Source organism: Chinchilla lanigera, unplaced genomic scaffold, assembly GCF_000276665.1.
Source record: "Chinchilla lanigera isolate Chin_1 unplaced genomic scaffold, ChiLan1.0 scaffold00059, whole genome shotgun sequence".
Classification (NCBI taxonomy): domain Eukaryota; kingdom Metazoa; phylum Chordata; class Mammalia; order Rodentia; family Chinchillidae; genus Chinchilla; species Chinchilla lanigera.
This window is the reverse complement of record NW_004955460.1, coordinates 8,117,150-8,142,578: the sequence shown is the minus strand read 5'-3', so window position 1 is coordinate 8,142,578 and position 25,429 is coordinate 8,117,150. Positions and strand designations below refer to the sequence as shown.

At 51.4% G+C, this 25,429-nt stretch overlaps 1 protein-coding gene and 1 long non-coding RNA gene across 3 annotated transcripts in view; one reads left to right on the top strand and one right to left on the bottom strand.

Annotated features, from left to right (window-relative positions):
- The window catches only part of Fam20c (family with sequence similarity 20, member C), a gene marked incomplete in the record, with an annotated part of 49,720 nt that extends 49,466 nt beyond the window's left edge, over positions 1-254 (bottom strand). Inside the window, 1 exon segment of the mRNA XM_005397963.2 lies at positions 1-254.
- A 9-nt stretch (positions 255-263) lies between these two features.
- On the top strand, positions 264-6,777 carry LOC106150011. 2 transcript variants are annotated; one of them, XR_001236532.1, is made up of 3 exons: positions 264-562; positions 6,362-6,487; positions 6,565-6,777. It is a non-coding gene; the product is annotated as an uncharacterized LOC106150011 (long non-coding RNA). The 2 variants fall into 2 exon arrangements; XR_001236533.1 differs by lacking the exon at positions 264-562 and adding an exon at positions 1,893-6,061.
- Positions 6,778-25,429: the final 18,652 nt, after the last annotated feature.

Sequence of the window (25,429 nt, the reverse complement as noted above, 5' to 3'; positions counted from 1 at the left end):
CCCAGCGAGCCGGCCGGCCGGGCCTGGCCAAGTCCCTCCCCAGACCGCCCGGCGTCTGCGCCGCCGGATGCGCGCGGGGCCGGGAAGCAGAGGAGGGGGTGCCGGGTCCAAGCGCGCGCGGAGAGGACGGGAGGAGAGCGCTGTGAGCCCAAATGCGGAGCCGACGCCGGAACAGCGGCCCACCCCACCCCAGGACCACGCCTGCGCCTTCAACCCGGAGGCGCCGCGCCCAGACTGCTCTCGGGGGCATCGAGGTGCGGGGGAGGGGGCGGCACCTCAGCGGTGGCTGGCGGGGCGGGGTGCGTCTCGGCCTCCTCCGTGCACCGTCAGCCCAAGCTCACCCAAGGGAGTGCTGTTTCTGCAACGTGGCTTCTGGATCTCCAGCACTCTGGGAAATGCGAACCCTTGTAAATTTTAGCCTAAAATCGTAGTCAGGGCGCTAAGTGGGAAGGGGCACAGACAGATCCTCGACCCAGGGACGAGCTCTGGGCCCCAGTGCCCTGGGAGTGTCACAAGCCAGGCGTGTTGGAATCCAGCCCGGCAGCCTCTCCAGCAGGACCAGGTAGGGGGCTGTGGGGTGGGGGCCAATGCAGAGCCTCTCCCTTGCCTTGGATTCCCATGCTGCGCCGCTCTTTGCCCTGTGTGAGCCTCGCTTGGGACACATAAATTCATCATTGAGTCTGGTGCCTGGTCCAGTGCCTGACATTCAAGCATTGCCCACTACTGCTTGTTGAGAGGAGAGGATCCTGCCTGTCTCCTTAGTAAAATCAATGCCCGGAGCAGGAGCTCAGGCCGAGTTGAGTTGGAGGCTGTGTTGGGATGGGGATGGGGCTAGAGAATGAGGAGGACTGAGTTTGGGATGCGCCTCTGGAAGGACACAGCTTCACCCAGGAAATAGAGTGATAACTTTTCCCTGCCTCAGCACATAGTGTGCAGACAGGGTGTCTCCCTTGGCCTTGGGCTCTCAGGGCTGCAGCTCCCAACCTTCCTATGGTCTGCATCCTGGATAGCAGGGCTGTGGCCAGCAGCCTCAGGATAGACTGGGTGGGCTGACCTGGGGTTCTGGGGTGTAGGTGTGGGGGCCTCCTGGGACCGCCCCCCCCAAGTCTCCTGGTGCTGTGGTCAGTCCTGTCCACCACTGGATGGCTCCCTTACTGGGTTCCTGATTCTGTTGCTCCCATCCTGGAAAGGCCTGTCTGCTAAACAGGTCACCTGAGATGCCCCTTACTCCTGGCCCGACTCTGTCTGCTGTCCTAACAATGCTGTCACTAACGACGCTTTCTTCTATGTCTCTTGTTTCTCCCCAGTGCATGTGCTCTGCCAAGGTACTCTCAGTTGATGTTCTGCTTAGCGCCAGGCTCAGAGCAGATGCCCAGGGAAGGGACCACAGCTGACCAGCTGAGAGTCAGTGCCAGCAGGCTAAGGTGACGTGCAGAAATGGTCCCTGAAGGGAGAGGATGCCCCACAGAGGCAAGGATGACATGCCTGCAGCCTGCTCCTTTTTTTTTTTTTACTTGATCTGAGGAGTAACTTGATTTGATTCAATCCATTAATTCCTGAAAATTACAAAGAGTAAACACAGATGGATACACTCAGAGACACAGACACACAAACACATACACACAGATATACACATAGACATACAAATGTCTGTGTAGACATACACACATACACATACTCAGAGACACATGCAGACACACAGACATCCAAACATACATACAGAGACGCATAAGCAGACACACATAGACATACAGACATACAAACATACACAGAGACACATACATATACACACACAAACACAGACACATACTCAGAGACAGAGACACACATACATAGACTAGATGTACACACATATAGACAAACACACAGAGATGCATACAGAGATACACACACGCGCACACACACACACACACACACACACACACACACGCAGACACCCCGAGATGGTTCCGGGGATTTTTCGTGCACATTCTGGTGCTCCAATTAACCACTGTGAAACATGTCAGATGGTGCCAGGAATTATGTTTTCTGCAGAAAGGGTGACATTTGGGTTGTGAGGTGATTACTGCCTTATCAGGGATGGCCAGGGAGACCCTGGGAGTGCCATCAGAGTAGGAATGTATACATAAGGAATACCCCACTTGGAGGTCTCAGGAGAAAGCAGGGAGTGTGCAAAGGCCCTGGGGGTATATGGACACTCAGAGAGCTATCAGCAGGCTGGGGAGGCTAGAGTTGGGGAAGAGCATGGGGCAACATATAGGACCTGCAGGTGACCCCAGACTGGACTGTGACCAGACTGAGACAGGCCAATGGAAGGTAGGGGCAGAGGGAAATTATGGGCCTCAGATGAGACTTCTGAGCTAGGGTTGGGGCTACCTCCTGGCAGCGAGAGGAAGCTGAGAGCAGTGGGATGACTGAGGTCCCCACCAGAACCTGGGGAGGAGCCAGGAATGGTCTGGGACGAATTGCATTCTAGCTTACAAGCTCCCTGGGGAAGCATTGCGTAGGAAAGAAACCTTCCCGGAAGACCTCAAGGCCAGCAGGAAACTTCCTGGGGACCAGAGCCAGTGTGCCCTGAGTCAGGAGGTCCAGGAAGCCCTGAAGGGATCCCCAGGAGGTTGAGAAGCAGGACCAGTGCCCTGGGGTGAGAAAGGAGGAGCCAGAGTGAAGCCTGGGGAAATCCCTGGTGGTCTCCCTGCCACTGTGGGGCAGCCGTGGGGTGGGGGATGACAAAAGGAGGCTCTGAGAAATGGGGACCTTGAGAGGCAGGGAGGAGAACCTTGTGAAGGGCCCTGTCTCCCAGGCAGACAAAGAACAGAAAGGCAGACACGTTTAATAACACGTACGCCTCTGGCGCGGGGTGCCTGGGCAGGTGTTCTCATAGACATGTGGACTACTTTCAGGTTTAAATACCATCGTCTAGGAGCAAAGAAAGCAGCTGTGGGGAAGGTGTGTCAGGCAAGAGCCCTGTGGCTGCCTTCCCTTCCTTTCCTGATAGGAGAGTTCCTCTCTTCCAGGTGCAGTGGGAGATTCCTTGATGATTGTAAATTTTCTTTACAAAAGGGAATTCATTCTTGTTTTCAAGAGCTTTTTTATGATGCTTCAAGAGCTTTTTATGATGGCTCTTGTTTCTCAAAATAACTACCTCAAAATAATGTATATGCCAGATGCACATTTGGGGGCATGTTCTGTCTCCTACAGACGCATTTAGGGGCACAGTCTCATGTCCTGCATGTGAAACAGAGCAGAGAAATGCGTGAAGATGGGATGATGACAGGATGAATCTCCTGTTCCTGGACAGTGAGGAATCCTAAACACTGAAATTGACCTCAGGGGCCACAGGGCTTCTCTGAGGACACTCACAGGGGACACCACCCATCTCTACTATGCGTCCCAGTGTCAGTCATGGCAAGGAGATCCGCAGGAGAAAGATGGGCTTGGTGGACCCAGCAGCTTCCAAGAGGAGGATGCTCAGGCTGCAGTGGGGCTCAGGGCTGGCAAGCACCCCACAGGAGGGGCTGTGACTGGGCCAGAGGGCACCTTGGGGTTTCCCAGTAAATGGGGAGGGAGGAGGGACTTTCTGGGCAAGGAGTGATTGGGCAGGGTGTAGAGCCGGGCTCTGGAAGACCATGTTACTGTTGAGCTTCTGGGGCCTATGGTGACAGGGAAGCAGTCTGCCTGGTTTTATCACCAGCCAGTTGCTCTTTTGAGTTCAGGTTAAAGCAGGACTCCTCAGGGGTGGGAGGGAGATGGTAGAATACCTTAAGCCCCCAGGAGTGCCAGCCCCTAGCCAGCCTGGCTCAGCAGCCAGCACCAATCTTAAAGGCTGCTCATAGGTGGACAGAGGAGGCACAGGGAGGGGCAGAACAATTTGTGTGAGAGAAAGAGGCCCCACTTGTACATTGTTATATCCCAGATGTCTGGACAAAGCTGAAGAAATTCTTGCAATGAAGATCTGTGATATGGGCATCTGAGGGCACCAGGGTAGGAGAGAGACTTTGGGCTGTAATGTTTTGGGATACATGATGGTGAGGAGGGAGAGAGCTGAGGAAGAGGCCTTCCTTGAGCTGCAGGTCAAGGATTGAGAGTCCACAGCAGACAGAGCCCCTCACCTCAGATAGCCTTGGGTCCCGCTGAGGTCCCATCAGCAGCAGGATGACAGGCTTTCCTGCCCAAATGGTTGCAAAACACTGCAGAAGGGCCCAAGACTCCTTCCTGGGGTGGGATTGGAGGAGCAGAACAGACTGGGAGCTGGCACGTCTCTGTGCTCCCCTCTTGGCCTGATGTACCGTGGCCTACCAAGGGTCACAGTGGTGGAGAGGGAGGCCCCTGTTCAGGCCACCATCCACAACTGGGTCCTGGAGTGTTTCCCTAAGGATCACCCATCTACAAATCCCCAGGAAATGCTAGGGCTTCTGACTATAGGCAGCTCTGGCCACAGACTATTTTGAGAGTGTGAGGTAAGCAATGGCCTGGAGTGGGCAGCTGGCTAGTGCTCCATAAAGTGAGAGTGGAGGGAGAGTCACCTCTGCTGAGCATCTAGATGCTCTCACACATACATTATGGGGTGTGTGACTTTATTCCTTGTCTGGAATACGGTGCTGGTGGGGAAATAGTCTGGTTATCAGGATTCACATGGGAAATCAGGAGAAAATACATGTTATAGCATGAGTCAGGAATGTACTGCCAAGGTCTCTGGGCTCATAGGCAGGGTTTTTGCAAGGTTATTGAATTATAGAGGCTTATAGCTGACTTGCTGTTAGGAGGCAGTCTGGACAGAAGAGGCAAGTCTCTTGGGGCATGACTTGGAAGGATGTTTCTCCTTTCTTACCTCCTCCTTTCTCACTCTACTTCCTGGATGCTATGATAGGAGCAACTTTTCTTCTACCATCCCCCTCTGCCATGCTGTTTTCTGCCCTAGAGCTAACCAACCATGGACTATAACCATGAGCCAAAGTAAGCCTCTCCTTCAAATTGAGAATGTTGAGTATTTTGTCTCAGTGATGAGAAAGTAACTAAGACAGAATTTTGATACCAGAGAGGTGGGGTTGTTACTGGGGCTATTCCTGACCATGTGATTCAGAAACCTTTGGAAGCGGTTTATGGAAGAAGTTTGGAAAGGTTTGGAGATACCTCACAGAGAAACCCTAGAATGCTGTTAGCCAAGCTAGATGGGAGATTCTGGTCAGAACTCAAAATATCAGAATGCTGATAGAGGTGTAGATAGTAAAAGCCAGGCTCAAGAGGTTTCAGTTGGGAACAAGGATTCCATTTGCAGTTGGATTTCAAGACCAGTTCAAGACCATGTGTGTTATTCTCTGGCAGGAAATTTGTCAGCATTTTGTTCCTGCCCTAAGACTTTGCAGGAGGCTAAGATTAAAGACAGTGGACTAATTAATGTGGTAGAGGAAATTTCAAGGCAGTTCAGCATTCAGGCTGTAGCATGTGTACTGTTTGCTACTTTTAGTGATAACTATGTGAGAAGTAGAAGCAAAAAGCCAAGTTGAATACTTCAAAAAGTTTTGCTGGAGGCCAGAAAGGAAATGCCTATAAAGCTGGGGCCTGTAAAATTGGGGCCTATGAAATTTTGCCCCAGCATAGGTTGGCTGCTGAAAAATTAGCATTAAAACAAATCTAAGTACTTATAAATCAGGACAATAGAAAAGATGCCTTGAGGGCATGTAAGGAATCAGCAAGATACCACCCTTCCCAGGCTCATGAGTCTAAAAATTAAGAAGAAAACCCCAGGGCACTTTGCTTGTGACTGGTCCCCCAGAATTTGTTTCACAGTGCTCAGCAATCCAGGCAGTCAGAAGCCTCTGTGACCATGATCCAAGGGGGCCTACTTCTCAAGCTGGTGGCACTTTGGTATCATCCACGTGATGCTGGTTTTACAGGCATGCAGAATGCAAGGGTTGTGGAGTAAGGGAGGCTTCCATTTGGATTTCAGAAGAAGGCCTGGGAGGCCAGGCAGTGTCTTCCTGAGAGTGTGGTGCATGAAGCTATGAAAGTGAAGCCAAAATGCAAGGAAGTTGGAGAAGCCAGGAATGTGGAACATGTGGTGAGGAAAGCTGAACACAGTAAACAAAACCAACTCCCAGAGAGAAACCATGAGAACTATAAAAGACAATGCATATGGATGGGGCTGCCCAGGCTGTTATGGAGCTCACATCAGGCTATAACTTGTCCTGGTTGCTGTGCATGGAGCTATAGGGCTTAATGTTTGGCCTGCTGGGTTTTAGTCTTGCTTTGGTCCCATTCCTTTCTATCCTTTTATACTGTATCTCCCTTTTTGAATGGAATGTTTACCCTGTGCCATTGTATGTCAGCAGTGTTTAACTTTCTTTTTGATTTTTACAAGGGCTCACAGTGAAAAGTCTGCCTTGTGTCTCAGAAGAGACTTTGGACTTGGACATCTCAGCAATACTGTTAACAGTTTGGCAACTCTTGGAGATGGACTACATACATTTTGCATAAAGAGATGCTTGTGAGTCTTTTGGGAGCTGGAGCAATGTGTTACAGTTTAGGTCAAGAATGTCTCTCTAAGATCTTATGCATTCACAGGTGGGGCTTGTGGAAGGTGATTGGATCATGGAGGTGCTGTACTATCAGTGGCATTATCCACTGGGGACCCAAGCAACTGAGTATGCATTGGAAGGTGGGGCCTAGCCAAAAGAGGCAAGTCATGGGGAGGGGTATGTCTCTCTCCCTGGCTCCTTCCTTCTCCTTCTGCTTCCTGGCTGCCATGACATGAGCAGCTTTCCTCTGCTGTGTCCATCTGCCATGCTGTTCTGCTTTGGAGCCAGTCATCTGTGGACTGAAAACATAATCCAAAATAAACCTTTCCTTCTCTAAATTACAGGTGTTGGGTATTTTTGTCCCGGTAATAAGAAAGTGACTAAGACAATATGTTTGTGGGCAAGGGAGCCAAATAAGTGTTTGGGCTGTCTGAGGGACTTCTGGAAGTGGGGTGGCTGCAGCTAAGGGCCAACAGACTACGGCTGGTCATCTGGGCCATCCACTCCCAACCATGTTCCAGGAGATGGAAAACAGAACTTTGATAAAAGTTAGTGACAGGTCAAGAAGCCAAAAACCATGCAAATTATGTTTTGTATCCTTCAGTGATGGGATTTATTTTCTATCAGACATGGAATTCTCACAAAAACTGACCTTCTTTGGACTATAAAAAAAATGTCAAGAAATTCTAAAAGGCAGCTAATTGACTGAATCTAAGCATCTATGCAGGTACATATGCATACCATATATAACCTGCAACCAGGACACAGGACATGTGATATAATAAAACAAATGCCAAATATTTCCAGCTGGAAATTAAATCACAAATAGATATTCATACACAATTTTGGGCTTATAAGAGGAAAGCAGAATGAACACAAACAAGGACAGGACCTATCAGAATCTGTTGGATGCTGCCAAAGGGATACTCTCGGGAAAACTGGAGAGGGGGGTGTGCTTCCTAGAAATGACTAAATGACTGAAAACAGGTGAGCTAGCCTTTGGGTTGAGAAACTAGAAAGAGAGCAATGAACTAGGGCAAAAAATAAAAAATAAAAAAAAAGAATGAAAGTAATGCAGAGGCAAACAAACAATGGTGGAGGTGATTAATAAAGTGAAGATCACTTTCTGGAAAAAGACTAGTGCTTCAGGAAGTTAACAAAAGACAAAGATTAGTGCTGTGGGAGTGAGAAAAGAATGTGAGTAGAAACAAGAAAGGCAGAAAGACCAGGCCAGCCCGGATTGGTATATTTGAGGATGCAGAGAAAATGGGTATTTTTTTAAATTCAAATTACTGATACTGATTTAAGAAATACTAAGAAGCGGGGCTAGACTACTGTTAGCAGGAAAAACTGGAAGAGGTGGAATCTTTACCCCAGACCAGAAGCCAGGCCAGACATTTGTCACCTGACAATTTTATCAAACAATCAAGGAGTAGAAGTTTTGTATCTTACAGCAGTTATTCCAAAGCAGAGGAGAAAGGCAGAGAGTTCACAACATTTCATGACTTCTGAACATTGTTGCTGGCCTCAGATGGGACCAGGGCTCTCAGAAGCCAGGAAGGACTCACTATCTCACAGATTGAAGAGAACGTCATATTATTCAGTAGGGCCTGAGAAACTGCAAAATGTAATGCATACTCCTGTTGAAAAGTCTAAGCAAATCTAACGGCAAGAAGTCAGCTTTCTCTGAGTGGGGCATCCATGGCAAACTGGACCTCCAACACTCCCGCTGACAGGGAGGAACTTTCAGACCCAGCCATTGGGTGTACCGCAGGCCCCCAGGAATGGTCCAGCTCCTTCCCTTTATAGAAGTCAGTCCTGACGGTGACGCTAGTTGCACCCACACCTGTCTTGGCCCTGCTAACCGGACATCTGATGATGCCACAGCCCTTTTCCTCCTTTCCTTCTCCCTCCATGACACCTCTGCTTGGCCTTGTCTGCGTCTCCTTTCCCTCTTCTTCTCTGGGCCAATAGGCACAGCTCCGGACCGTCTCTCCCTGAATGGAGCCTGCTGACCTAGTCAGTGTGATTGTGCATGGCAACACCATTGATGTCCCGAGGCTCCAGAACTCTGAATCCTTGCAAGAACCTCAAACCCACGTGTCCAGGACTAAATTCTCTCCAACGTTGCTCCTCATGTGACGTCTCCTAGGCTATTTTTTAAATTTAGGCTCTAAATCATGGCCTCATCCTCTACATAACTCCTGTAAACATAAATTTTAAAATATGTCCCCAGCCAGCCCTTCTCACAGCCTCTTCAGCTAAGTGCAGCTTCTGAACTGGCCTTCTGTTTCCTACCAGTCTCCACTGCCTGTTCACACAGCATCAACAAGCCTCCCAGGACAAATCAGGTTGTTTTTCTGCTCAGACACCCTCAATTTCCCGCCTCTTCAGAGTGAAGCCCATGACCATGGCTGCCAAGACCACACAGCACCTACTGCCCACCGTGGTGACCCACCTTGCCTGTCTCTCCCCTCAGTGTGTTGGGCAAGCAGGTTCCTGCCACAGGGCCTTTTCACCGCTGTCTCCTCTGCTGAAAGCTGCCTTTCCTCCAACACCTGCTGGCTTACTCCCTCCCATCTGCTAGATTTTCATGTAAATGCCACGCTTGGTCAATAGGGTCTTTCCTGGTGTCCTCCCCAGGACCCACAGGGCGCTTTCTGTCCCTTATCTGACCTTTTCCTCATAAATCATGATGTGTGGATTTATTTTCCAGGCTCTGTATGTCAATACATGTCTCTGCGTGCAGATTTACATTATTTTCATTGCATCTGACTGATGGGCGGGACTCCATGAGTCTCTGGCTCCCCCACTGTGTCCCACATGGGGAAGAGCTCTGCACCAACCGGCCTGGGGGCATAGACCTCCTTGAGGGAGCAGTTTTGTTCTTCTTCGTGGAACAAAGTGAGCTTGCAGTCATAATTTTATATAATAAAGCGATGTCCTAGAATTCACAAAATAGTCACTCTCTCTTAAAGGAAAAATAAGACAAATTCAAAGAACTGTGGGGCAGTGGGCAGGAATTACACATGGGCCTTAGTGGCAGGGGAAGGTGTGTTTCATAATCAGACAGTTGCTGGTCTTTGAAGGACCTAGGAGGGCTGCAGGTTCAGGGTGACCTCACGCTCGCTGGCAGGAAATGAGACTGCCCTCTGCAAGCAGAAATGGCATCCATGACACAAAACACACCTGTAACTCACAGAGGGCAGAAGAACACCCAGAACCCCATGGCTGAGCACCCTGAGACACCAAGTCATGGAGAGCTAATGCTGTGTGTCAGCAGCTCCTGGAGGAACAGAGCTGGAGTCCTCAGGCCATTCGAGGAATGTGTCAGCCTTCACTTGTGGGTACCACACCTGCCACCCACCAGCACCTCTGCTGCAGGATGCCTGGGGATAAGTCCCGGTCCCATGTAAACCTGCCAGTCTCTGGGCATCAGGCTTACAAGGGGGTAGTGATGGTCTGTGCCTTCTATAGGGAATCTGTTGGGCAAGGCTGCTCCAGCCTTTGCTCTGCAAGACACAGCATGCTGCTCGGCCCTGTCCCTTTTCCTGAGGCTGCTCCCCGTCCCCAGATGACCTGTGTTCTCTGCAGGATACAGTCAGCTCCTTCCCCTCCCCGGCCACCTCAGCCCCTTTTTGCTGAACCAATGGGGAAATGGAGGCAAGGATGTGCACCCCAATTACTCCCATAGCCCTTCGTTGACCTTTCAGTCTCCACCCCAACTAGAGACACAGGAGCAAGGATGTGTCAGACGTGGCCCCACTTTAAGGTGCCCAGGCACACATGAGCACTCACTTGGGACTTGTACCAAGAAGGTACTTGTATGATGTCCAGACATATAGACTTATACATTAAGAGCTATTGAATTTTTTTTTTTTTTAAATGGCTGGGGCCTCTGCTTTCCTTGAAGACCTTACTCCAAAGTAGGAGAGGCTGGGCTGGACTGGATGGGGAGCAGAGCTGTGGGGAGGGAAGGGGATGCCCAGGGCTGACACCCTTAGGATGAGGCCTAGGAGGGGGCACTTTGCCCAAAAGACCCAGGGAAAGGATGCAGACCAGAGCTGATGGCCTCAAATGTGGGTTGAGTTGGGTGTGACCCTAAGTGCCTTGGTAGCATCTCAGTGAATCTTTGTCACAAAGTAGGCCTTGTGTTCACCGTTACTATATTTATAAGGAAACACGGCCACCTCCTGCAGTATTCTGGAGTCAGGATAGGCTTTGAACCTGGTTCTGACCAGAACCGGTCAGAGTCTTCTGAGTCCCTGAAACTATCTTTGCTGTGAGTCCTGGGGCTCCAGCATATCCTGGGGAAGTGTTGCTCACTGGAGAGGGTTGCCTCGCAAAGCCCAGGACAGCTCCGGACCACAGGCCCTGGCCTTGCTGGTGGGTTTTCCCACCGTACATATCCAGGAACTCTTCCCCTCTTCTGCTGAAACAGACCAGAGGCCCCTCCATACTGCAGAGATCCCATAAGGGCCCCCTATGGTAGGGCTGGGCAGGGAAGCTCTGTGGCCTTAATGTAATGGGAAGATAAGCAAAGTAGGGCCAGGCCCCAAGGGCAAGAGGAAAGTAGGGCATCCCTCCACCCCTGCTCTGACAAGGGACCTGCCCAGCCCTCCAGTATGTGTTGATCAGCCTCACTGTGGTTCTCAGAGACCAGTTGGAAGCAGTTCTTCCTATGAACACAGTCACTACAGGGGGGGTGACTCAGATCCAAAGGGAAAGATATGGGAGAAGAGAAGAGAAGAGAGGAAAGGAAGGGAAGGGAGGGGAGAAAAGGAGAGGGGAAGAGAGAGGAGAGGAGAGGAGATGAGAGGAGAGGAGAGGAGAGGAGAGGAGAGGAGAGAAGAGCACTTTGGGTTGTTGCTTTGGGGTAGCCTGAATTATCCCGAGGCCACAGCTCCACAGCCCAGAGGGACGTGGGAGACAATGGAGCCATGGGCATTGATGATGTTATTGTAAATTATCTCCTTTCAACAAGTGGAATGTGACTCTGGTGTCCTCCAACCCTGGCTAACTTGCATGTGGAAAGCAAAATTGTGACTTGTGAGATACTTTCATCTCCAAGTTGCTAGTGATGTCATCCTCTCTCTTCCTGAGCATGGGGAGTCATTTCAGAAGGAGGCATTTTGTGGAACAAGCAGGCATTCGTCAAACTTTATTTTGTACATGAATGTGATCTACAGGTTTGGTGGTTAGAGATAGCAAAGCAAATATTAGACAATAAGATTGGGTATTTAGAAGCAAGTGCAAAATTCAAGAGAGAGGATAAATAACAGGAAAACATATTCAAAACCTCAAGTTTCTGGGTCAGGATCAAAAGCCTCAGGCTGGGTCAGCTGCATGGTGGGGAGTGTGTGGGTCCTGCTCAGCTGGCCCTTGCTCCTGGAGCAGCTGTGCTGCAGAATGAGGCCAGGGTACAACAGCTTCAGGCCACCCAGCATGCCGTGTTTCTCCTCTGCAAACCATGAACCTTGCATCCCCTCCAGGTGTGGGTGCAAGCACAGGCATACACTTTAGTTCCAAAGGCCTCTTCTGCAGGCCTGTTCTTGGCACATGCCAAGCTCTGCAGGACCTTGAGGGTCATGGCCAGAAGGGCCTCCTGACAGACCCCTTGCCAGGGAAAACGCTTTTTCCCAATAAGAAAACCTCCTTTTCCCAACGTTACCCACAGAAATAAATACCTCTGTGACAGATACAAGTTCCTCTTTCCTGCACCTGGCAGGTCTGGGGATGGGCAGAACATCCCAGACACCTGCAGCTGCCTGATGGCAAAGGCCTCCACAGGTGTGCACCATGCTGTCGCTTGTCACCAGAGAGGAGGTCTCACGGCTGGTCAGCATGTCACAGATGCTTTAGTGCTTCTACTGGGGGGGGGTAGTATCAAGGAGGGACACCAGACGCAGACACAGTAAGTGCTGGGTGTAAATTTATCACACAGATAAATCCTGCAAGCAGCTGCCTGGAATATTCTTATGTTGGAAAGTGTGCGTTGAAGTCATTATCCAGGATTTTATAGGCCATTTCTTGGCTGAGCCCCAGTAAGGCTTATGGCTTTGCAGGGAGGCAACACCACATTTTATGAATGACAGATGGCTTTTATCACACCTTTGATGGTCGTTCATGGTGACGGGACCTCGATGCCCACAGGCAGGGACCTGAGTGAATGCTGGCAGAGCAGCTCCTCTGGCCTGAAAGGGGGACCTGTTCTGCTTCTAATTCTCCTGGGGGTTGAGTCTCCATTGTGGAAACCTTGGTGCAGGCTGGCCATGGTGTCACTGCTGCACCTGGTGGATGTGAGGCCTCTGCCCCTGCTTGTCTTATCCCCTCTCCTTGGCTCTGTGGTGTCTGCATGGATTTCCTTGGCTAAACCTTGCTCTCCCCCAGAAGGCCCAGCGAGCATAAAGGCTGTGGCCTGAGCTCTCCTCTGGGATCACATTAATCATAGCTCAAATCTGCACCCAGCACAGCCTGACTGGCTTTGAAACAGAATCTGAAAGGGAGGATTGATTTGTAGCATTTGGCTCGAACAGCCACATGTTTAAAGATTGCTAAAAACCAGCAGCTCCTCATCTCTGCTCTGCTCCAAATGGTCAAAGAAAAAAAGTAGATCAGGAGAATGACCAGGCTTCCTGGGGGAAGCGAGGCTCCTTTTTGAGGTGACTTTGCCGCTGAGCCTTGTGATCAGCACAGACTGTCTCTGAGAGAGGATCCTGAGTCCCCACCCTGAGTCTTCTCAGGCTGCCCATGGTGTGGCATTTCCCTCTGTCCCTCCGGGTGAGGCCTGCTAAAGCCACTGACCATTGTCTAAGGGTTTGACTGTTGCCCATGCTGGTGCCAAAGCCAATACTGCTATAGCAAGGGGGTAAATTTTCTCATGGAGCCAGGGAGGGGGACCCTGGACAGGGCTGTGAAGTCCTGAGTTCTCTTAAGGGAGCCCCCCTTGCCCATCCTCAGTTGACCTGAGGGCCCAGGCTTTTGCTTCCAGGGTGGGGGTGTTGGGTGACTCCTCCCTGGAAAGTACTGCTTTTCCTCCTGGCTCTTCCCCTCTTGGTCACCCTGTCTGCTGTCTGCTGCACAGGGCCCAGGCTGATGGGTCTGTGGACACCTGTCTGTCAGACAGAGAGAAAGGGGGGACCTGCAGGTTTGAGAGGCACAGCTATGCAGCAGGACCACTGGGTCTTTGAAGAACCCCAAGTCCCACCTGCTCAGACCACTGTGTGGCTCAGACCCATGTGGTCAGTTTCTGCCATAGGCCGCAAGATGAAGCTGTTCCTGATGTCTTTGGTGTGGGCTGACACTTGGGGACAGGACAGATACCCACAGCCCAGTCCCGACAGAGCCCCAGAACCCAGAGGGAAGCCCACATCCAGCTCAGATATGTGTTGGAGGACTGTGACCCATGGAGGCTAGTATTGTTCAAGGAACAGGAAATGACTCTTGGCCCAGGGACCATGAGACCAGACGTGCAGAATGGAGCAGGATGCTGAGGGAGCAGGTCAGAAGAAGGTTCTGTCATCAGCCCTTCAGACTGTGTTACCCACTTCCATGTGTTACCCAACTGGGGTGATGAGGCAGAAGGGGGTGCACTCATGGGAAAGCCTTACTCATGATGCGATATCTGCTCATTAGGCACTGGCTGTGTGCTGGCTTCCCTCCAGGTGTCTGGACCATGGTGAGGGCTTGTGACCCCTGCCGCATGGTGCCCATCTGATAGAGGAAGGCAGCAGAGAAAGGGACACACAGCCACAGAGCTCTTTGCTGCAGCGTCCATATGGGTTCTACAAGGTCTCCAAGATGGCCTAGTGGGAAGGAAGGACAATCTGAGAAGGATGGAGAAGCACAGTTCCAAGTGGACAGAACCCCTGTGGCAAAGTTGAAGTCCCAGGAGGAGGGTGAGAACTGGGCAGGGTCACCTCCAGTGGGGAACAGGTTGGTGCCTGGCATGGCTCCTGAGGGGGAGGGGAGGAAGGGGGCCTCTCCAAATAGGATGGTGGGGCAGAAAGGGGTGCACTCACAGGAAAGCCTTCTTTCTGTAGGCTGACATGAGAAGGGGGCCGAGGTGTACACCTCACATCACCTCTCCATTCCCTATAGAGGGCAGCAGTTCCTCTGATGGCATCTCAGTGCCTAGATGAGAGGTCTGAGGCTCCACAACAAAAACCAGCTCTGTTTTACTTTCTCCATAGATGAAATCCCACCTCTTGCCCAGAGCAGCCCAAGGCTTGCATCTCAGGATCAGGAGATGGCCTCTTTCCGGGCAACACCAGAGAGAAGTTTGCTTCCCAAAGCTGCTTCCAGAAGGTGTCCTGGTGTCCCATCAGCCTGGTTCTCATTATAGAAGGCTCCTGGGCAGCCACCCTGCCTGGCACACCCAGTTCTGTCCTGAGTGGGCTCTTCTGAGCCTGAAAACCCCCCTCACAGATTTGTAGGGACACATGACAGGAACAGGGTCCCCTTCCCAGCCAGGCCGAGGTGACAGGACCAGGGTCCCATCCAGTCCAGGCCCAGGGTGGCCACAGCCTGGCTCATCTGCCTGTGGATCAGCGTGGGGGCAGGAGAGTCACCTTGCTCTTAGTTGTAGCCTCCCACCTGGTGGCCACCTCCAGCACAATGAACCTGATACCGTGATGTGGCCTCACTGTCCCAGAGCCCCAGGGGAGCCAAGGATGACAGTGTTCTTTTGGTACCATGTGAACTTAGTGAATGGCATTTTGGGGGTTCACTAAGGGGCAGGCAAGGACCATGCCTCAGTGGCCTTGACCATGCCTCAGTGTCCTGGACTGAGAGATCCCCGGACCCAACCTGGAAGACACAGCCAGAGGCAGGGAGCAGAGGATGGGGACCCTCAGTAGGACCAGGCAGGAACGGGTGGTGAGGGTGAGGGAGGGGGTCTCAGGGAAGGGCTTTTCCCCCCTTCAACCCCAGCTGTAGGCAACCAGGGCTTCCAGAAAGACCTTTGTGGCCAGGGTGTCATCAGAGATAGATAACACATCAGTCTCTCATAGCTCCACCTCCAGGCACAGAACAAACTGACCCAGCCCCACTGCTCTGTCCAAGGCATAAAGGTCCTCATCACCATGCCGTGATGGGTGCCCGCACCCACAGGTGCAAAGACTGAAGGGTGTTTCCAGAGGCCTTACTACCTGGACTCTAAATATGGCAAAAGAGAGGTAGAGAACATGGAGCCAGACGTCAGAGATGGCCTGGTGTTATGGTGAGGTCAACGCAGTGGTACACTTCCCGGGAAGTTCCACACCTGTGTTCCTGGTGCCTCTCCTCAGTGCATGATTGGCAGCCCTGCCCACAGGCCTCACTCTGTGATGGACCTGGGGTCTCAGAGCCCACAGAGAAGCTGGACCCACCCAACCACAGCAGAGATCCGACAAGCCTCCTCCACCTGGACTGGCACAGAGCAAAGTCCACTGCAGGCCACTGAAGGCCCAGGCTTTTACTGGGGCTCTTATTCTCGGGGAACTGTTCCCAGATCTGGCAATGGGCAGAGCCTCCATGCTCCACGACCCTGGCATTGAATATTGATGTTGCCCCGTGATATGGAGATGCAGAAATTGAGGAGCAGAGCTGCAGACCAGGGCCTGGAGCCAACCTGAGGCATCAACCAGAGCGGGTGCTGCTGGTGATCCAGGGGCAAAGCAAGAATCCAGACTGCAGCTGCAGTGCCCATGGAGGCAGCTGCATCTAGAGGTAAACTGATTCCTGAAGCTCTGCCTGAGAGAGGCAGGATATTCCTATGCCGAAATCATCCTTCTGTCCACCCTGTGGACCTGGTTGCAACGAAGCCCTGACTCTGCAGGCAGCATCTCTGTTGTCCATCTCCCTGGATCCTGCACATTGTGGTCACAGGCCCCTGGTTCACTCAGGCAGAATGTGTAAAAAGGCGCAGGAAACATCACTCTCATCTCATCCCCAAAATGCTACATGTCGGTTGGTGGCTGGAAGAGGAAGTGATCCTTCCTTGGACTCTACATCCTGTTCACCTGCTCTGCTAGGGTCCAGGAGAATGGAGTGCAGGTGGGGAGCCCCTGAGCTCCTCCTAGATGGGCAAAGCCAGGGGGGCTCCCAAGGGATCTAGGGAGCTTGGGGAGCCACTGGCCAATTCCCTGTACTTCCCTCCCTATCTTCCAACTACCCCATGTCACCAGGACCGAGAAGAGCCGCTGCCACGCATGGGCACCCACAGACACTGACACTTCTTGGTTCTTATAGGGCCTCTGGTCTCCAGAACTCGGTCCCCAAGCAGCACCAGCCCAGCAGTAGTGACTCTGTCCCATCAGCAGATCCCTTGCAGCCCCTTGGACTCTCTATCTCTCTCCTGCTGTGAGAAGCTCCTCTCTGCCTTTCTGGGACTGCTGCCCTTGGGACACCTCCATGGAAAGCCCATAAAGGGGATCTGTGTCTCGCAGGAGCAGAGCGGCATGCCTGAGGATCCCTCATGGGCCAGGAACATCTCTGTCACATTTCTGGGCAGCTGCAGACCTCAGGCAGTGGCTGAGTTTGTCACCAGAGGCTTCCAAGGGGGAGGGATGTGTGGCAGGAACGGGTAGGACCTGAGCTGGCTAGCCAGGAGCCGGGTCCAGCTGGGCCTGCAGTGAGCTGGATGGTCACATCTTGGAGCAGTCTCAGACACGCACACCTAAGAGATGAGTGAGGTTAAGCCCAATAAAACTTTACCTACAGACTGTCAAATTTGAATTTTATATAATTTTTCACACGTCATGAATATTTTCTTCATTTTTCTCAACCATTTAAAAATATACAAATTGTTTCTATCTATCTGGTAAACAAAGATGGAAGCTGAATTGGGCCTTGGAACTGTAGCTTGCCTTTGGGGCTTCTTTTTGAAGAGACAGTTTTTGTTTTGTTTTTTTGAGACTGGCCTCAAAACTCCTGATCTCAAATAATCTTCCTGCCTCAACCTCCCTGAGTAGCTGGACTATAGTCCAGTGTGCAGTATCATGCCTGGTTGAGACATTATTTATTTATTTATTTTTTAATTTTATAAGTATAGATTTTAAAATCAGGTTTCATTGCATACTGTTTCTGCAAGCCAACTGTGCTACGGCAGGATCCGTACATGCAGTGTGGTTCAGAATTTATACATTGCTTCCTGTAATTCTGGAGCAGCCCAGGTCAGACTGGGCCTGGCAGGGTGGTGGCCCCAAGAGCTGCACCCAGGCATGGCCGGTCTTGCTATGTACCGGTCTTGCTATGTCTTGCTCTTTCCTAGCTCTTTCCACCCACTGGGCCAGGATGATGAGGGGCTCCTTGGAACCCCCAGGGCCCTAAGGGTGGTCACCATCAAGGCCAAGACCTGGGGTATGTGTGAGAAGTATCAGTATCCAGGCGAAACTTGTTCCCATCTCGTGGTTATATGAATTTCAGGGGGGTCCCTCAGGCCAGGATTGAGGGGACACTATACCCAGGAACAGGACCAGAAGACAGTTGAGAGTGCCAGCTGGGGCCTCCATGGGCTGTTGGTGAAGGTGGGTAAGTGTTTGTTCCCCAGGACCTGTCTTGCCCTCTTCTTCTCTGACTATCTGACCTCTGCCCTGGTGTGCAGTGTGGCTGAACCTACAGGCTGGATGTCCCCACCCCCAGCGTGGACAGTTCTGAGTCAGCCTCCCCAAGTGGCCACTCTATTTTGAAGGTCAGACTACTCTCTGAGGGGCCATTAACCTGGTGTGAAAATCTTAAAATATTGGATTGCAGAAACCCTGCAATGTGGTTTACTTCTGACTATTAGAATCTGAAAAACCGTAAAAGCCACGGTTGCTGAAATCCTGTACCGGAGGGATCTGCGAAAGGAGAGGCTAGCAGGAGCCTGAGAAGACCCTGGTCTGACCACACAGGGCTCTGGGGAAGGGAGCAGATAGTTTAAACTGGACTCCAGCCCAGTCTTGCCTCCATCTACCCTTTCTGGAGAACTCCTACGCATCCTTCAAAAGCCTCCTCAAACTTCTGTGGACCTCTGAGTCCTCACTGATGGGTTTGTTTCTCCTTGCTCCAGGGTGGTCTTGGCACAGAGGGACATCCTCGCCTGACCACATTCTCCTGTGTAGGCCCAGGGCCCAGTCCATAGCCAGACATTTGTGGAGAGCCCTGGCCTGTCCTCCCTAGTTTCCCGGGCCGGCCACCCACCTCTGAGTATATGAGGACCTCTGGGCCCCTCATGAGCCCAGAGGCCCCAGGAGGCTCACGTCACCTTGGCATGGTCTCTCTCTCCACCACAAGGGCAATTTTGTGGAAATGACCTTTTGTCCCAACCAAATACCACCATGGGGAACCACCCAGCTGCCACTTCCTGTTGCTGTGGCTTCACTGGGGACAGAAATCCGTAGGAACAGAGTCTGGAGTCCGGGGCCAGCATGGTCATCATGGGCAGGACTGGCCTGAATGGGGCAGGCGGCGGATACAATAGTTATATCTAACTTCTGCCAGAACCTGGCCTGCACACACATGCCATGCATGCATTCACATGTGCAGAAGAGACCTGTGAGCTCCATGTGTGCACATGCAGGAAGGCATGTGCATACACACACAGGCAGGTGTGTTCTCGTGTAGTTGTGCACACAACGGCCTGTGTATGCTCGTGTGCACAGGTACACACAGCCACACACACATATCCTTCCACAGGAACTGCTCTGCCAGTCTTGGAAGCACACCCAGCTAGGAAGGTGGGACTGGCGGAAAGCAAGGACGGGGCAGCACTGGGGACTGATCCAGCTCCAGGCCAGAACAGGGTGTAAGACAGAAAGCAAATAGCCCATCTTTATGACACTGTCGGAAGCTCACACTCCTGGCTGGCTGGATCAGAGCTGACCAGGCTGGGCTTCCCTTTTCATCCTCTGCCTCCTGCCTGCTCCTCCTTATGCTTGGGTTCTTCTCCAAGACTAACTTGCAACAAAACTTTTCAGTTGGTTTCCTTCTGACTTTGGAACACCTGCTCACGACAAACATGCAGCGTGTTAGCGGTGAAGCTAGACCCACTACCAAGATTCTTGAGCTGCACCCTGGGTTTGAAGAAATCAAATTCCAAATCCAGGACCTTGAATTCCTAGATGGAGGGCAGTATCTTAGCAGCCGTGTTCCAGACACCGTGGGCGGTGGTTGCCAGCCTTGCAGAGGACCTCAGCCTCTCTAGGGCCCTGGGAGCTCCTGTGAAACCTGGAGCAGTAGGTGACAGGGTTGTATTAGGGGGGTAAAATGAGGAGTCACACCCTGAGCACTTTCCTGCAGACAGGAAAGTGCCTTTGGAGATGCTAAGGTCCTTCTTCTCTCACATCCTCATCTTGCATTCATGGGGAACTGAGACCTGCAGCACCCTGATGCTGGGATCCTTCCATCCCCCTGGTCCCACCCTGCCATTTCTTCTTGGGACATCTGGGAGGATGCACGCAGCCCTCCCAAGGAAGCTCTCACCCCGGCAGGGGATAGTGCAGTTCAGGGAGCAGGAAACTATAGGCCTTGCCCACCCAGCATATGCCCAGAGGGCTGAACATCAACGTGGCTGCCAGCAGGCAGGCTCTATGGATTATGGGGTCCCTGGGGCAGCCCACAGCACTGCCAGGCAGCAGGGCCCAGTGCCCAGAAGACCTGGCAAAGCTATTAGGCCTGAAGCACCTTTCCAGCTTAAAAAAAAAAAAAAGCCACAAACTTTTTCTCTAGGCCAAGGATAAATTAGCTAAGGACAAATGCAGCGCGATGATCATTTATCACCGCCAGCCCAGGAGGATCCTGGGAGCCCGTCCTGGCCTGTGACTCAAGGTCAGAAGCCTTGCTTCCCTCATTATTTCTATTTTTAACAATTGCGTTCAGGCCTCCTGCAAAAATAGCAAAAGGTGAGACCATTTCAAGCACTAACATGCTGCCTTTTGTCAGAAAACCCCGGGATGCAGGAAAATGCGGCCAGGACTTCAGCAGTGCGGCTCTGAGTCTCTACTACCTGAGCTGAAGCTGGACCTTGATGATGCCCTGATTTATTGCTAGATAGTACAAGTGGATAAACTGAGGCCAGTGGGCAGGCTGGTGCCCAAGACCATTTGGTGAGCAAGGCCCCAGAGCCACAGGTACTGATGTCACTGCAGGGTAGGGCTGGGACGAGGAAGCAAGACCTGGCTACAGAGCCATGGCAGACAAGGGGGTCCTACAGAGGAACTGTAAGGGCGCAGCCACTGCCAGCTAGTGTCCAGCTTCTCCGCTGCCAAGCACAGGCAACCACCTTTCCAGCAGCCCCTGAGAGTACATCCTTGCCCTGCCCATAGCAGCTGGATGCTGTGCATCACAGGAAATGAGCATGCATCCCTGGGGGCCAGCTGAGGAATGTGGGATGCCCCTGGGGATTCCCTATGTGCCAGGCACATGTGTGGGTACATAGGCGCAAGCCAGGTACATGTGGCACACATGTGAATCAGTGTATGGGGTACATGTGGGCGTGTGTACAAACGTGTGCATGTGTGCACACAAGTGCACATATGCATGGTGCAGGGATGTAGGCACACTTGGATTCACATGCAGATATGTATGCATGTGTATACTTAGGCATGTGTGTGCAGGCATATGGGTGTAAGTGCATGTGCATGTGTATAGCTGCTTCCTGAGACCCAGAGAAAGTGGTTTCTCTGAAGATGTCAGGAGGCTCCTATGGCCAACTGCTCCTCCCTGGGAGCGGGGCATCGCTGAGCAGGGCTGTGCTCACGGTGGAGCCTGGGGCTTCCTCGGCATCCTCCTCCCCACACACCAGCTGCTTCTGCTCACTACCCTCTCATCAGTCTCCGAGGGGTGGCCCACCCTACCATGCTGGAAGGAAGGTTCCCTTATGAGGTCCCTACCTCTCACGGTGGGCATGGTGCCCCAATGTACCTCCGGATTCTTGGAAAAGGCCACATATGGTTCCTAGCTTCTGCGAGCCCAGCCTTACCAGCTGGTCTCCGAGTTGTTCTGTAATGGGTATTTTTCAGGCTTCCTAATTTTCTAACTGCCCACGTTGCCCTCCCTGTCCTGATGATAAAGTCAGGGTGACAAAGTGGCCCATCCAGGCCACTCTGGATGCACTACTGGCCCCATCTCACGATCTGCTCTCTGGGCTGCCCCGTGTGACATGGGTGAGGTGAGCCAGATCCTTATCTTATCAGCTCCCACTGAATACCGGGCTATCCCAGAAGTGCCAGACTCTCCAGGAAAACCTGGGCCCCAGAGTCCTCATTACTCCAGATGCCGCACTGCCAGAGGGAATTCAGAGCCAGCAAAACCAAAGGCTAATGCCCAGGATAGATGGAGGCCAGAGGTCTGAGCTGAGTGCCTTGTCTGGTGTGGAACATATGACTGAGTATGTCTGTGAAGCAGCCTGCGTATCCAGGAGCACCCAGCGTCCCTCTGGCCCATCCCCACCCCCAATAGGCCTCCTTTGTGTTCCCAGGAGAACATCTGAGACCCTGTGGCCCATCTGTGCCAGCAGAGCAATGTACCCTGTTTCCTCTCCTTTGGGCATGGAGGTGTCTTGTACCATATGAGTGGAAGAGACTTTTAAAATTCCTGTGAATGTAATTGTTTTTAAATCACTTGAAAGTAGAATGATCATTTTGCAAGATACTATTTATTACTCAAAGAAGTTGTTAACTACCCACTTGGACTTAAAATATCCACCCAGAAATAGGATTTCATGGAGGTCCGAGCCAGACAGGACAGGGAGCCCAGGGCAGCGGCCTCTCCTAACCTGGGGTTCCTTCCCAGTGAGCCAGGGGAATGGCGGGGGGAGGAGGGGTACATGGATACCTGGACTCAGGCTTTGGCCAGGGACTGCCAGCTAGAAGCTTCAAGTCCCTCCTGGGGCAGTTCAGTGACTGAGTGAGTGGAAAGAAGCCGGACACAAACAGTGAGCTCCATGTGTAGGAAATCTCATAGCAGAAGAAAGGAGTCTGTGGTGTTGGAAATCAAGATGTACCCCTGGGGAGGGGGTGGGCAGGTAGTAACTGGGGAGGCGATGAGATGAAATAATTACAACCCGAAGGTCCTGTCCAGAGCCCAGTGAGCCCGAGCACTGCCCATCCTCCCACCCTGGCTCAGTCTGCCCCTTGCCGAGGAAAGCTGCAAAGGTTTCACCTAACGTAGGCTGAGGCCTTGAAATCTGTCCACCCTCCTTGAAAATCAAGACCCAGAAAGCTGTTTATTCTCATTCACAAGGTGAAGAGATTGTCCAAGTGAAGAAACAAGCAGAAAACAACTTCCAGCCCTGAAGATATTTGTGCTATCACCTGCAAATGTATTTGGGGGGAGGTGGTGTTTTCAGCATTTGAAGGATGAGAAGGTGAATTATGACTTATGAAAAAAAGTACTGGAATATAATATGGTTATTTGAAAAGAGCTTTCAAGATGACTTAGCTCTTGAGGAAATAATGCTGATTGTAAGTGAAAACAAGTTGCCAGAAGTCACACAGTGCCGGATTGGGTGAGTGAGGTGGATGAGGACACACCACTATGTTTTAATTTGACAGAAATTGATGTACCTGGAGGGATGTGTGACACAGAGCGTTGTAAGGATGGAAGAGGACACCTGTTTCTTAGCCTATTTTCTTCACACAGAATTTCTTAAATAATAAACCCTTATAATATTCAGGGTTCACAGTAGTGTTCCTATATATAAACTTAGTGTGCATAATTCCATCAAGGTCAAAAAACACAATCAACATTTCCCAGCTGTTGGATCTTGACTGACACATTTTTCCGGCTTGAGAAGAACTGGGTGATTTCCATTGAGAACTCTGAACCTTTGCCTCAGGACCATAACCATAGACCTAGATTTCATCTTCTAAGATGACGTTTCTCAAAAGGCTGGACTCTGAAGTGATAAGGTCACGCAACTCCAGTGAAATGTGTTGTTCACGATCCGTGCTTTAGGGCGTACTTTCTCGCAGCTGTAGTTCACAACCAACTGCACTGAACAAGTTGAAACTTGTCACACACTCTTACTAAGGTTCAGCCGACCACTTCTATAATGAAGATCCCTGCCTCTCTGTTCAGTGGTGCTCAGCAGCTGCATTCATTGTATTTTTGATCATGCCTTGTAAGCATTGTTGCAGACATGAGCAATGTAGAAATAACAACGTAAGAATGGTGGGTGTGTGGTGTCTCAAAGTGATCCACAGTGTATGGTTTTGCTAACACAAAAGAGGGCAAAGGTCTACAATGAGCAGCCAGCTTGTGAGATCCAGGTGAAACCCAGGCGAGTAACAGCAGTGCAGGCAGGGAGGAGGCTGGGAGCAGGAGTTGAAGAGGCCTCTCACTCGTGGTGGGCTGAGCAGGGCCTGCAACCTGGGCTAAGTCTCCTACTCAGGATTGTCATAATTAAAGAAACAAAGATCAATGATACTAACATTCTCCAAAATGATGATGGAGAAACTAATTACTGAGAAAAAATTGTTGAGATAATGGAGAGTGAGGTGTGTGCACATAAATATTTTTCCTTTTAATCAATTGTGATTAGAAGAGCCGATGCCTGGAGCTTGGGCCTGGGGAGGAGACGCTGGCCTTTCTCTGCTGTCTTGGCCATTACTTAACCAGGGGGCTGACAGCAAGAAACAAATCATTGCTGGTTCATTTTATGGCTCATTAAGCAAGCATAGCAGACACCCATTACCGCTTTTTGGCATTAAGGAGATTTTGAAACGTATGCATTGCTAATGACACTGGAATTAGCAAAGGTCAGAGCGAACATTAATGGAATTCTTAGAACATTAATGGAATTCTTATCCGCACAGCCTAAGTGGATCCATTTCCTCCTCCTGGTAATGGTGTGAGTGCTATTAAAAGCAAAGCTGGAACCCACACAATGAGGGATGGAGTCTGGATGAGGGACCTAGAGCAGGCTGAGGCACCAACCCCCACCCAGGGTCCTCTGGGAGGGGCAGGGACCCAGGCAGGACGGACCTACCCGATGCTCTGGCACTCACCTAGGGTCCCACAGGATGTGGGCAGGATGGACCTAATGATGGTTTTCACCAAAATGGAGTTGCTAGGATGAGGGCAGGAATCCTTCTTAAGCTCTGGCCTTGGGCACCAGGACATGCTGCAACTCTTCAGGTCCTATGGCCCCTTAGAGACCCTTGGGCATCCATATGTCCCTCAGATAGGGCCTTTAACCTAGCCCTGTGACCCCTGAGCTTTCCTCCAAGTGGGTACTGATGTGGCAGACTGAGTCTGCCGTCTGTGGATGCCTCTTGCACCCTCCCCAGCAGCAGCCCTGAAGATCAGGGCTCTATCAGGGCTGCCAGCTGCCTGAGGTTTTGACCTTTGCACACTCATTTCCAAGTCAGGACCAACCAGAGAAGTGAATGGGCTCCTCAACCCATTGCCCAGGATGCCCAGGGTTGGTCTTTGGTTTGGTGCTTTTGCTTCCAGCCATGGCCAGGGTATGGTATCACTGTAGTCTCCTGCTCCCCTCCCTGTGCTGACCTAGCTACCTCAGGCCCCTAACACTGCCTCCCTGTGGTGCCATTTGGGGGTCTTTGTTGCCACCAGGCACCCCAAATGCCCAGCCATAAATTATGAAGAATGTAGACATTAGATCTGAGAAAACTTGCAGCCTCAGACACTGCACTCTGGGAAGAGGAAGGCAATTTCTCTCTCATCTGCTGGCTATGCTGTGTCACCAGGTGTCGTGAAACCCAACTGGGTGAGCATTATAAAACAAGGGTTGAGGAAGGCAGTGCCTGGTGTCCTCATAGGGAATCTACTCACACTTGGCTGTAGATTACATTAAAAATACAATCCTAGTTGGAGGGTGGTGAGCACTGTAAGAAGCTTGTAAATTGTATGGTGTTATGAGTGGTCAAAGAAAAAATAGAGCCTACTTCCTATACTGGTACTAATGGAGATGTGAGTGTCATTCGACC